Below are 13,965 nucleotides of genomic sequence, written 5' to 3' on the forward strand. Positions count from 1 at the left end.
TCTCCTATAGTTTTCATCAGGCAGCTTATAGTGGGTGGGGTCTATTGGGTCCCTCCCACATCTCTGCGATCTGCTCAGGCTATGTACAGCACAGTGATTATGTCAGTGGGACTTTTACAAGGCAATATCTGGGTCTGCAAAGGCATTTGGTGCACACAAAATGGATTTATATTCATTGTGGCTATTGAGGAATATATGTAAATGAGAGTTTTTGTGCGTACTTCCATTGTGCAATGCAGCTTCTGAACTGTAGGTGGTGCTATTTCGAAGTTCTGCTACAGGAGGAAAATGGAGGATAAGAGAAACTTTGTTCCTCTGAAGTCTTCATAAGTGTTATCAAGTTAGCAGCTGTCTGATTGGATGTTGCAAGTCTGGATGACCCTGGCGGCCATCTTTAGTGAGGCAGTGCTTGTAAGCAGCATTCGCTCACTGCATTTGGCACGCATTGTGCGAGTGGTTAGGTTAGGGACAGGATCCTGCTTGTGGGGGACAGCGTGCCTAGCATAGGGAGAGGTTCCTGTGGATGAGGGACAGAATTGGTAACTTCTGCTGCTTCGGGTGCTATTACTGCAACAAAAAGAATGAAGGGCGCAAAGAACCCTACCAAATTACAGCGCCCCCCCCTCAATAAAGCTCTCCCCTGCTCCCGATGGTCTGTAATGATGATGTTAGCAATAAAAATAGATGGAAGAGTAGCAATTACTATCTAACCAATGTCGTTTGAGACAGAATACATTGTACATTGGGTAGTAAAACAAATATAAATGCTGTAGATTCAGTATTGACAACAAATAGTACAAATAGATTAGTAGCCCAAAATGCTACAGTATACTAACAAAATTCTGCTCTAACTATGGAGGTGCAGCTTTATATCAGTGTGGGTAGGTAGGCACTACATGCCTGTATGAAAACAAGGGAGGGAGAGAAGCGCAAACTTAGCATGTAGCCTCTGGCCTGGGACCACCCAGGAACCCCTGCCTTGGCCACCGGCAGGGGGATGAGGAGCGCTGTAAGGACTGGATGCCGCTCTAACCTGAACAGGAAGACTTCGCTTATAAGCACAAGAGTATGGATAGGAACATGTTTTAAAGCAACCTCCCCGTGCCGCTGGCCAAGGCAAGGGTTCCTGGGTGGTCCCAGTCCAGAGGCTTTCACCTAGCACAAGTTTATCTATTTTGAGTGCATTTTTTTACCTTGAATAAATCACCTTTCTATGCATGCTACACTATGGATTTTGTGCTTTACTGCCCCCTTCTTGTTTTCATAGGTGCTATTACTGCCACACTGCTCTTCAGCCTCCTCCTTTATCAGATGCTGCTGGGTACAATGAACCACCTATTGTGTCTTCTACAGTAGAGAGAGAGAGAGACCATTGTATATGTCCTGTTGTAAAACACTGCTTTAACTGGTTCGGCTGCATTGTTTAAGCTCATTTGCCCACTTGTTGGAACTTTGTGCTGCATTCTCATCAGTCTCCATGTGCACTCACTCCCCCTTGAGGTGCCGTATAACAAGCCCCCATCTACAGTTGTAGTCCAAGGAAAAAAAATAAACTGATTGGATGTACACTCACCAGCCACTTTATTAGGTACACCTGTTCAATTGCTTGGTAACACAAACTGCTAATCAGACAATCACATGGCAGCAACTCAATGCATTTAGGCATTGCAAGTTAGGCGCGCGCCCCTAGTGGCTACAGGACGAAGCAACGTAACATAACGTTGTTTCGCCTAGCCGTGCCATTCTGCCGCAGTAAAACTGCGGCGGCTGGTCGGCAAGTGGTTAAGCTGTAAGGCTACACTGCCCTGTTCACTTACCCGCAATGGCAGAGGCAGCAGCCGACAGCTGATGCGGTGCCGACATCACTGGACTCCCGGACAGGTAAGTCTCCTATTAATAAAAGTCAGCAGCTGCAGTATGTGTAGCTGCTGGCTTCTAATTTTTGCAGCGGATGGCGGACCAACACTTTAAGTTGCTTTTCGGTATATGTGGTTTGCATTGGAATACTTTTATTTTTAGATTTTCCTTGTCAAAATATTTTATTGTATATTCAAAGATAATTTTTACAGATGTACAATGTAATCAATTATTAATCAAATTAATGCAGCTCAATTACATAAATTCAAAGAATAGTTTAAGTTAATACTATATATTATTAGATAAAAGTAATAGAACTACAAGCAACTGTTGATCTGTATTTAAATAGAATATTCAAACTTCTATAATTATGATTTGAACAGAACCAATTACATCTGTAAAAACTCTATATGAGAATAAATAGCGTGTGTGGGAGCTTCAAAAATCACAAAAAAAATGGATAAAGTAAAGATAAGAAGGGAAGAAGGAAAGAAAGGAATGGATAAAGAAAAGGGTAATGAAATCCGAGTTCAGTCGGGAGCCACCATAACGTCATTGAACAACAATATTTGAAACAAATCCTATCAAAGAAATTACCATGGTAATAGTACTTTTTTATCAAATGTTGATGTCATAAAATTATCTATCCACGGTTGCCATATTTTTTCATAAGAGAGGTAGCATTTTCGCTTGTATCATAGTATTATTCATTCTCTGCATTGTTTCGTTGACTGCCAAAGTCGGGGATTTCCAAGCTTTCACTAGCGTTTGTTTCCTGCTGTAAAAAGCTGTATCAGTAATTTAAATCATGTATGCGATAAAAAATTCTGGTTTTAAGTTAAGTAGAGCCATTGTAGGGTCCAAAGGTAATTTTATTTTGAGTAATTTAGATGCAATGTGAAATATTTCCTTCCAGAAGGCTTGTGCAATAGGGCAAGTCCACCAAATATGAAAATATGTACCCAAATCTGTACAACCACGATAACAATGAGCCGAATAGTTCTGTGTATATTTAGCCACCCTGACCGGTATGAGGTACCATCTTGTTAATACCTTGTAGTTGGCCTCCACCGCAATCACATTAGGAGAGGCTGATTTGGTTACTGACCATATTAGCTTCCAGTCTGCATTCTCAAGTGTTTTCTCTAGATCCTCTTCCCATTTCTGGACATAAGATGGATTTTCTGAGTTGGGTTGAGTTAATATTTGAGAGTACAGAAGGGATATTATTCCTCTGGCATGTGGTTCATCTTTACAAATAGCTTCAAAATTAGTTAATTTGTTTAGGGGAGTGTTTGTGATTAAAAAGGGTGAGAAAAAGTTTTTAATTTGGACATATCTAAATATCTCTGAATGGAGTAAGCCATAAATTTCACAGAGTGTGGAAAAGGGGATGAAGGATGAGGGGTCCACAAACTTATGCATGGTCAGAATATTTAATGATACTCATTCTTTAAAAGATTTAGGAGAGACCCATGCACGATAAAATGCTGGGTTTCTATAGAATGACAATAGAGGATTGTGTGTAGATTGCAAACGATTTCCTATCTTAAACCTATCCCAGAGAGATATATAGTGTTTAGTGATAGGATTTCCTAAATTTCTGTGATCTTTAGGAGAGATCCAAAGAAGGTTTGATATTGAAATAGGGTCACACTCAGCCGCCTCAATAGATACCCACAATGGGATTTCTTTCTGTGCATGGTATTTAGCAAGACTAGCTAAGTGTGCTGCCCTATAATAACATGCAAAATTAGGACATCCTAATCCTCCATTAAGTTTGGGAAGAAATAAAGTACGTTGTTGTATTCGCGGCTTAGAGGAACCCCATATGAATGATATTACTCTCTTCTGTACGTCTTAGGAAATAGGCAGGAACAGGGATTGGTAAAACACGAAATAAATACAATATCTTTGGTAAGATCGCCATTTTTATGACATTGATCTTTCCAAACCATGACAACGAGAGGTGGGACCAGGACTTTAGTATATTAGAAATATTTTTCAGAATGGATGGGTAGTTATCTGAGAACAAGTTTGATAAGGAAGCCAACAAATTAATCTCTAAATAAGGGATCGATCTGTCCGTCCAAGCAAAAGGTAGACCTATCTTTGCTGAACTTAATTCCACAGTTGAGAGGGATATGTTTAAGACATGACACTTTTTGGGGTTAATATGAAGACCTGAAAAAAATGCAAATTGATTAAGTAATGGGATAAGGTTGGGGCCAGATATTTGTGGGGAAGAAAGAAAAAGAAGGATATCATCCGCAAATAGACATAATTTATGTTGATATCCGCCAATTTCAATTCCAGTTATAGTGGGATCCGATCTAATCAGTTGAGCAAGTGGTTCAATTAAGAGGGCAAATAATAGGGGAGAGAGTGGACATCCCTGACGTGTACCTCTATTTATATTAAAGAAGTTAGATTTATAACCTGCATACTTGACATATGCTTTTGGGTTATTATAAAGTGCCATAATCCAATTTATAAAGTTGGGGCCAAAACCCCATTTTTGTAAAGTATAATGTAAATAAGGCCAAGAAATGGAATCGAATGCTTTCTTAAGGTCTAATGAAAGGAAGCAAGCTGGAATATGACGTGACGTGACTCTACGTATGTTATCGCTTGCTTGACGTGTAGGCATAAAGCCAACCTGATCTCGATGAATGAATGCTCCTATGGTATCTTTTAGACGAGTTGCTAGAATTTTCGCTAAAATTTTAATATCTATATTTAGCAGAGAGTTGGGGCGGAAATTTGTGCATGATGTTTCATCTGAGTGTGGTTTTGAAATCATACAAATGATAACCATTAGTGATTCATGTCTAAAAGATTTGTTATCCAGGATATTATTAAATGCTTTAGTCAATAAAGGGGAAATGATATCAGTAAAAGTGCGGCATTATAGGGCAGAGAAGCCGTCTGGGCCCGGTCATTTATTTAATTTTAGCTCTTTAATAGCTGCTATTACTTCATTCACCGCTATGGGCTTTTCTAAATTGGTTTTATGAGAAGGGGATATTTGGGGTAGAGTTATCTTCGAGAAGAAGGAATTCACTTAGAATCAAAAGTGTTGGCTTCTGAATATAGGTTATTAAAATGAGAGCTGAATTGTTTAACTATTTTTAAAGAATTGCTTGTATATGTATTTTTAGCCAATTTAAGTTTAATTGGTTTGGGGGGCGTGACCGGATGTTGAGATGAGAGAGGACGCCGTGACTGAATCCAGCCCTCTCCCCTCGCTCCGTCTCCGGCATCTGTCACAGCGAGCTCCAGGTGACTGAACGCCCGGAGCATCGAGAGAAGCCGCCGCGGACGTGACTGCCGCACTGAGCCACACCAGCTGCGCCCGGAGCATTGAGAGAAGCCGCCGCGGACATGACTGCCGCACTGAGCCGCACCAGCTGCACGGTACTCTCCCGGGGATAACATTGGCGGCGCCTGTCCCTGTGAGAGAGGAGGGCGCCGACACCTGGGATCGAGCAAGCAGCAGTTAGCGCTGGAAACCCCCTGAAGGTCTGAGCAGCAAAGGATCCCGCCCGGAGTACTGGAGGGGTGAGTCGCTGGCTGTGTGTATATCTATAGCACAAAAGCTCAGCTGGAAAAGACTTTATTATTGAAATCTCGACGGGGGGGGTGGCTATACAGGCCCAGGTCTCAGGGCAAGGGACTAGTACTGTGCATTGAAAAGGCAGCATACTGTTGGACATGTCAAAGAAGAAGGGGATGGAAGATGGGCCAGCCCAACAAGGGACAGGGGGTCTCAGAACCCGCAGCGCCAAGGAGAAGGGGAACCAAGCAGCCACTAAACTAGAGCGCTTTGTGCACACCCCAAATCAAACCCCTAACAAATCTAGTAGTCTAGGGGGGGGCCAACAACAGGCAGGCCATCCTGGGAGGAGAAGTCAGACCCAGGAAAATGGGACTTTGGCAGCTATACCATCAGCTATACCATTGGCAGTCGTAAGAGGGTCCCTGGATAAACAACAGGTCCTGGGCCTGGAAGGGGCGGCAGGGGGAGGCCAGGGCAGCTTGGGTGAGAGGGAGCCATCCCTGCATGATATTCTTACAGCTGTTAACACTTGCAAGCAATCAATCACCGAGCTGTCTGAACAATTCAAAAGCATTAGAGATGAACTGCTTATTGTTAAGGGGGAAGTGCGCACCCACACAACAGCACTTGAGGAGAGATTCAGCCAAATGGAGGATGATGTGTACCCACTAAAACAAGAGGTGGTGCTTATGAAAATCCAACTAAAGGATTGTTTACAGAAAATGGACAGTATGGAGAACAGGCTGCGTAGAGAGAACTTGGGCTCCCAGAGGGCTGTGAGGGGAACAACCCCATTCAATTCATGGAGGACTGGCTGAGGGAAAAGTTTGGCAGGGATTCATTTTCCAACACCTTTGCTATTGAGTGTGCGCATAGAATAGGTCCTAAAACCCTAGCTCCGGGAGGCCACCCTAGACCCTTTATTTTTAAGCTTTTATGTTTTCGGGACAAAGTCACTATTTTACAGAAGGCAAGAGAGTCATGGAATATCCAGCACAATGGAGCCAGGATCTCAATTTACCCAGACTTCTTCCCTGAGCTGCAGAGACAAAGAGCTAAATTTGGAGACTATAAACGAAAGCTTCAACAACTCAGAATCAACTATGCGCTCTTGTTTCCGGCACGACTGCGTGTCTCAGCTCTGGGAGAGGTTAGGTTTTTTTCTACCCCCAATGAAGTGTCAACCTGGCTAGAGAGCAACGAAGAGAGAATTAAGAGAGGAGAGGGAAGTTAGGTGTCGTCTGGAACTTTCTCCTGTTTTTTCTTTGAATTTTTTTTTTTGTGTATTATTTCTGTTTTTTTTTCACTGGATTTTTGCCTTTTGATGTGGTAAATTGGGAGTGGAGCGGGGGAGGGGGGAAGGGGGGGTTAAGTAAATAGTAGTATAATACACCTATAGAGAAAAATGCACAAATTATACACATGGTAATAGTACAAAATTTTTTTTTTTCTCTTTTCTCTTAAGGGGGAAAGTCCCCTCCTACTGGATTTGATTCACGGTTTTTTTCTTTTCTTAAACCTCAAAAAGTTTTTTGAAGGTCACAACTGAAGCCCGAGGGTTAGGCCCAAAAGTGGGCATGGGGGTACGATGGGGGTGGGGGGGAATATGCACGAATATAATCAGAGGTGGAAGGTAGGGAGTGGTGTTATGAGTGGATATGAGTGGAGTCAGGTTGTTAGATCAGAGGGATGGATTAAGGATAGGGAGATACACTATATATCCCCTTACTGCACCTGCAATGGGAGATGGCTAGATTTGATAGGAGACCAAAATATTGTAACGGCACTAGATGGAACGGCCCATGAGCATTGAAAGAAGGGGTGGTAAAATCCCGGACACGGGAAAAAGGATTAATATATGCTCATGGAACGTAAGAGGGGTAAAGGATAAGCTTAAAAAACAAATAATTTTCTCAATAGCCAAAAGGGGGAATGTCAAGATACTCTGCCTCCAGGAGACCCATCTGGTAAAAGATACAATTGAAACTTTAAGTAATAAGCAGTTCCGGACACAGTTTCATTCCACTCACTCATCATATTCAAGAGGGGTGAGTGTATTGATAAGCACGGATTTGGTTTTCTCCTGCGGGCAGAGCAGATTGGATGAAAAGGGAAGGTATATTTTCCTCTCTTGCTTAATAGAGAACAAAAGATATATACTGGCCAATGTGTATATCCCCCCCATTTTGTACAGAGGTAATGGAGGACCTAGCCAGGTTCATAGCAGACTTCCCTGGGACCCCGGTAATAGCACTGGGAGATTTTAATATGACGATGAACAGGAGCATAGACAGGTTTCCGGTAAGGCATGGAGCTGGAGAGGCCAACAGGAGTCCCCTTCTGCAGTACTATGATGAAATAGGGCTGGTGGATATCTGGAGAAGGAGGCATCCTGGAGAGAGGCAGTATTCATGTCACTCCAGGACTCATGCCACCCTGTCCAGAAATGACCTTGTATTGGGTAATGAGGAGGTATTAAATGTAGTGGAGGAAATAACCTACGAACCGAGAGGCGTCTCAGACCACACGCCAGTTATTGCCTCCGTGAAGGTAGGGGGGCGATATAGCAAGGGGAGCTGGAAGATTAATCCCTTTTGGCTCGAACTCATAGGAGAGGAGGAGAAAATGATGGAGGGGCTGTCTGAATTTATTAGTATAAACTTAGGATTGGCTCCATTGAGGGTGGTCTGGGACTCCTTGAAGGCATATCTTCGAGGAGCTTTAATTCAGAGAATTGCTTATATTAAGAAACAGTCACAAGCCGAGGAACTGGGAGCTAAAGAAAATGCAAGACTGTCGGAGGCGCACTTCGTAGTAACACCGTCCCAAGCTAATTATGAGTGCTGGGTGAGGAGGCAGGAGGAGTATAGTAGGGTACTCCGAGAGAAGACAGAAAAGATTAGATCTTTTCAGAGACTGAGCTTTTTTGGAGAAGGAGAGAGAATTGGGAAAGCTCTATCTCTGATAATTAAGGCAAATGGCCCCCCGAGTGCAGTGCCGGCAATCAAAGGGAGGGAAGGAGAAATAAGAAAAAACACCCCAGATATAGTAGACGAATTCAAGACATACTTCGAGAAGTTATATAGCTCCTCTAGGGTAAATGTAGAGGGGGAAATGCAGGGCTTTTTTGAGGGGCTGGGGATAATCCCGGTATCAGAGGAGGACAGGGAAATGTTAGATGCCCCATTGACCCTCAAGGAATTGCAGAGGGCTGTTGGAGATATGGCGGCCCAAAAGTCCCCGGGCCCGGATGGCCTGCCCATAGAATTATATAAAAAATACGGGGGGTACTGTTACCCTTACTACTGGAGGTATTCAATGGGGCTAGGGAGGAAGGGGCTTTGCCCCCCTCTATGGCAGAAGCTATAGTAATACTTTTGTTGAAAGAAGGGAAGAATCCAATAGATATGTCTTCATATAGGCCCATCTCGCTCTTGTGTTCGGACGTAAAGATCCTGGCCAAAGTACTAGCTGCAAGGCTGAATAAGATAATCCCCAAGTTAATACACACAGACCAGACCGGGTTCATCCCGGACAGATCTACAAGCACGAATATAAGACGGGTATACCTTAATATGCAGATCCCCATAGAAAATAGCGGTAGGAGAGCAATTCTTTCGCTAGACGCAGCCAAGGCCTTCGATTCCTTGGAATGGCATTACTTATGGAAGGTGTTGGCGGAATATCAGCTTGGCCCCGGGTTCGCTCGGTGGCTAAGATTGCTATATAGTGAGCCGAGGGCCAAGGTGAAAATCAACGGGCAGTGCTCAGAGTGGTTTCAGCTTAGCAGAGGCACGAGACAGGGGTGTCCCTTGTCCCCCCTGCTCTTCGCCCTGGCAATTGAGCCCTTGGCGGTTGCTCTGAGGAAGGCACAGGGCATACAAGGGTTTAAGAGAAAGAGAGGGGTGGACAAAGTGGCCTTGTATGCGACGATATTTTGCTGTTTCTGGCGGATACGCAGGATTCACTGGAAACAGCTATGGGGATAGTGAGGGAGTTTGGTGTCTTCTCTGGGTTACTGATCAATTGGGAGAAATCAGTGATCCTGCCTATTGACGCCTTGAGCGAGCCTCTCCCTCACCAGGCATCCCAAGTCCAAGTGGTCAGGCAAATTAAATACTTGGGGATTAATATATCTAGAGACCCAGGCCAGTATATATCCGGAAATCTAGTTCCATTGATGAAAAAGCTGACGCAGAAATGTCATGTGTGGAGACGCCTGCCCCTCTCGGTCGCCGGGCGCTGCAATCTGATTAAAATGGTCTGGCTACCCCAAATATTATACGTCCTGCAGAACTCTCCTGTTTGGATCCCCAAGCATTGGTTCAAAAAAATGGACAGTATGTTCAGAGAGCTTATTTGGAAGAATGGAGTGGCCAGGATCGGGTTGGGGACGCTACGGCGACCAGAGGTGAAGGGCGGCTTGGCGGTACCAGATCCACGAGGCTACTTCCTGGCAGCTCAATTGCAACAAGTTGGAGGTAGTAATAGGCCAAGAGAAGTGGGAGCAGGGGGTAGCATCTTATTGAACGACACCGGACATGACACAGTGGCAGAGGGATTAGAGGCAGATTCATTTCGTACTAAATGCCCCACTACCCGGATGATGAGTAAAGTCTGGGTACAAGCTAAAAGAACCCTGGGATATACCGGTTTTGCGGAATTTTCGCCACTTTGGGACAACAATTGCCTCAATGAGCTTAAAAAAATGGGGCGCGTTGAGGAATGGGACCGACAGGGTATCCACTACCTGGCACAGGTATATAGGGCGGGGAGGTTGAAGTCCTTTCAGGAGCTGGTAGAGGAGTATGCGATCTCCAACAGGTTATTTTACAGATATCTGCAAGTCAGGCATGCCCTGGAGGTACAATTTGGGAAGGAAGCGCCAGTGTGGTGCGAAATGACCTCTTTGAGAAAGCTGATTGACGCAGGATCCACAAAGGGATTGATCTCAGACATGTACGGATGCCTGAATGCAGCAGCCCAGGAAGGCCCGGTTGAAAATAAAAACAGGGCTAAATGGGAAAAAGATGTGGGAGCACTGTCTGACGATCAATGGGACCAAGTCTTGGCGTCTGGTCCCAGGGTCACTCTCTCTCCTTCACAAGCGATGTCTCACCTGTACTTATCTTATAGAGCATACTATACTCCCCTGAAATTATTTAAGTGGGGTAAGAGACCCGACTCGAAATGTCAAAGATGTAGAGGGGGACATGGGGATTTGATCCACATGTTCTGGCGATGCCCCAAGCTGCACAGATATTGGAAAGGGGTAGTGGGGAAAATAAATTTAGTGTTTGGGACATCGCTGAGGTTGGAGGCGAGGGAGTGCCTGCTGGGATTGACGGGGGAGGGGGGGACCTCAAGGGACATACAGACGGCAAGAGCCAGATGCTTGTTTCAGGGAAGAAAGCTTATCGCACAACACTGGCAAAGGAAGGAGGCTCCGACAGTGATAGAATGGGAATATGCAGTAAGGGAGGTGATTTGCAGGGAAAAGTATATCTATAAGAAAAGGGGCAATTATAAGAAATTTGAGAAAATATGGAAAGCATGGTTGGATCGGGATAGAGTCGGATCAGAGGGGGAGGTGGGGTGAGGATGATATGGGAGAAGAGTGGTGTAGGGTATATGTGAGGATGCATGGCGGGTGAGGGGAAGAGGGGGGGGGGGATGAAAAAGAGGGGAAAAATGAAGAAACTATTCTTATCTTACCCTCTTTGAAGGTTACAGCTTATGGGTATTTTGAATTGACACATATTAGATGCAAAAGAACATGTGGGAATAATGGATGATTTTAATGAGTTGGCGACCTTAGTGACAGTCCCTATTTTTGTACTTTTTTTTTTTTTCCTTTGTGATTTGATTATGCTGTGTATGCTGTAATTGATAACTTTTTCAAATAAAGAGATTATAAAAAAAAAAAAAAAAAAAAAAACAACAAAAGTTTAATTGGTTTAGAGGATTTATTTATAGAATTAAGTTCCCGCGCTAGGTAAGTACCAGGTTTATTAGATTTTATGTAAAATGCATGTCTGGTATTGCTGCAATGTTTTTTCGGCAGAATCCGTGAGGAATAAATCATATTCTAATCTTGCTTTTTCTAGTTTATTTTTTCCCGATAGAGTGGGATTAATTTGAAAAGCTGTAAAAGATGAGTTAAATTAATTTTCCAATTTCCGCGCCAGATTTCTGAGTTCCTATTTGTTGTTGGAATATCCCTCTCAAGACAGGTTTGTGCGCTTCCCAGAGGGTTAATGGGGAAACTTCTGGGCATGTATTATGTTTTAAATAATCTTTTAGAGCCTGTTCTATGTTTGTACGGTAAGAAGGGTGTTTCAATAATATATTTGGTAAATACCATGTTGTATCATGTGCTTTGGCTATGAGTGATGCAATAGAGGTGAAGACTACGTTGTGATCTGACCATGGGATAGGGATAATATTAGATGTAATTATTTCTGGTAACATTCCTGCCGTCAGAAATATGTGGTCAATTCGACTGAATGATTGATGTGGATGTGAGAAATATGTATATTTTCTTTTTGCTGGGTTGTTTTCTCTCCGGGAATCAACTAATTTATAGTTAGAGAGGAGATGAGAAAGAGATTGTTTGGTTTGGTAACGAGATGGAATAAAAGGGGATCTGTCTAGAAATGGGAGTATGACCTGATTAGAATCTCCACATACAATGAGTATACCCATTTTATGAGTGTGCACTACCTGAAAAAGGTATGATAAAAAGTGTAAAAAGAGAAAAAGAAGTGGGAAAGGTCCAGGGTTATCTAGATTGGGGAAAAAATAAAAATCATAAGAGATCATATTACACAAGTGTAAAATAGAGGCACAAAGAGATCCAAAGTTTACTCGTGATGAAGGATACAATCCTCCATCAGGGGAAAAGAGATTTGTCGAATCCCTACATAATAGCTGTAGGGGTTCGATGAAGGTAAAGTGCGGCACACAGAGTTTTTTGCGGGAGGAACACCTGCCCTAAAAAATTCTAAAGTGAACATCATAGTGATGTGTGATTATAAGCCCTAATAATAAGCTAACACCATCTATGTTTAAATCTACTATGTAAAATTTCTAGAGGTATAGTATATTGAGAAGTATATACTATTTAAATAGAAAAAAAATTGAAGCAAAAAGAAAACATTTCCTAATTTTACCTAATAACAGGGATACAAAAAAAAAACGGTTGATAAAATCTTATCCGCCCAACAAATCTGAGACGATCGATCAATATAAGTTAAAGGCAACCATAAAAAGAATAAATAAATCCATTCTCAGACAGATAAGTGCCACTATTGTTATGTGACCTCTCCAAAGAGTTGTCATTAAATTATAAAGACATTAAATTTTGAATCATGGGGTCCAAGTGGAAAAGTATGTAGAAATGGATAAAAAAAATACTTTGAGTATAACCAGGATTGAAATTTCCAATTGTAGGGAATTTAAATGTAAATTAAATCAGTTAACATAAATATCCATATATCTGGATAAAAAAAATAAAAATAGGAGATTTTATATAGGTTCCAAAAGACTCTGTTGTTTTAGACAGTCTCTGGAGATGCAAAAATGAAATTAAGTCAATTAAGTCTTCGATATTTTCATTCCATATTGTCTTCTTGGTCTTGAGGTGGAGATTCATGTTGACTCCTCTTGTGCAGATGATGATTTCTATTTTTGTCTAAGTCTGGGGATGAGTTCTTTACAGATGTATTAGCAGCCGTTCTTCTTCTGGATGTGTTTGTTGTATGAGAGATTTCTATCAGGTTAAGATCTTGAAGTGCCTGTTGTAGTTCTTCCACTGATCTGCAGACAAATCTAGTTCCTTGGTGAGAGAAGCATAGAGAAAATGGAAATCCCCATTGATATTTAATATCGTGGCATTGTAATTCCAGCAGCTGGGGTTTCATAGCTCCTCTTTTGGAAACGGTAGTTTGGGAGAAGTCTGCAAATAATTGGAAAGTATGTCCTTGGAAGCTTAAATTGTTTTTCCCTCTGGCTGCAACAAGAAGCTGTTCTGTAGTTTTATAGTAGTGGAATTTTGCTATAATGTCTCTTGGAGGTCCATCTGTTTTCTTAGGCATAAGAGCATGGTGCACGCTGTCCATTTCCTGGCGCTCTATTGGTATCCCTGGGAGTCTTGACATGCAGTTATAGAAGATTGTATATCTAAGACATTTTCTGGTATACCTCTAAATCTGAGGTTAGATCTTCTTGCTCTGTTTTCATAATCCTCCAATTTATTTTGTAAAAGAAAGTTTTCTTCTTTTAGAGTATCAATTTCAGTCATGTGTGCGCCTGAGTGGTGTTATCAATTTCTTCCACCTTTAGTTCAAGTGCTGCTGTGCGCTGACCAAGTTCCCTGATTTCTTCTGTGAGGTTATTAGTTATCTGTTCCGAGGTTTGTTTCAGTGCTTTATGAAGAATTTTTTCAAACTGTTTTAAAATACTGTGAGGGGTTGTAGATTCATGTGAGGAAGACAATGATATGTTGAATTCTGTATCAGAATCTATTTAGGAGATATCCTGTATAGTTT

General features: G+C 42.4%; 1 protein-coding gene across 2 annotated transcripts in view; it reads left to right on the forward strand.

The window, feature by feature from the left end:
• Positions 1-13,965, forward strand: part of LOC141117017 (SLAM family member 9-like) — a 169,483-nt gene that overhangs the window by 79,369 nt on the left and 76,149 nt on the right. Inside the window, exon 5 of one of the 2 annotated variants that reach the window (XR_012237082.1) lies at positions 2,241-2,458. The exons of the other annotated variant lie outside the window; for it this stretch is intronic. The gene's annotated coding sequence lies outside the window, so the exon portion shown is untranslated. The remainder of the gene's footprint in view (positions 1-2,240; positions 2,459-13,965) is intronic. 2 annotated transcript variants of the gene reach the window in all.

Source organism: Aquarana catesbeiana, linkage group LG13, assembly GCF_042186555.1.
Source record: "Aquarana catesbeiana isolate 2022-GZ linkage group LG13, ASM4218655v1, whole genome shotgun sequence".
Taxonomy (NCBI): domain Eukaryota; kingdom Metazoa; phylum Chordata; class Amphibia; order Anura; family Ranidae; genus Aquarana; species Aquarana catesbeiana.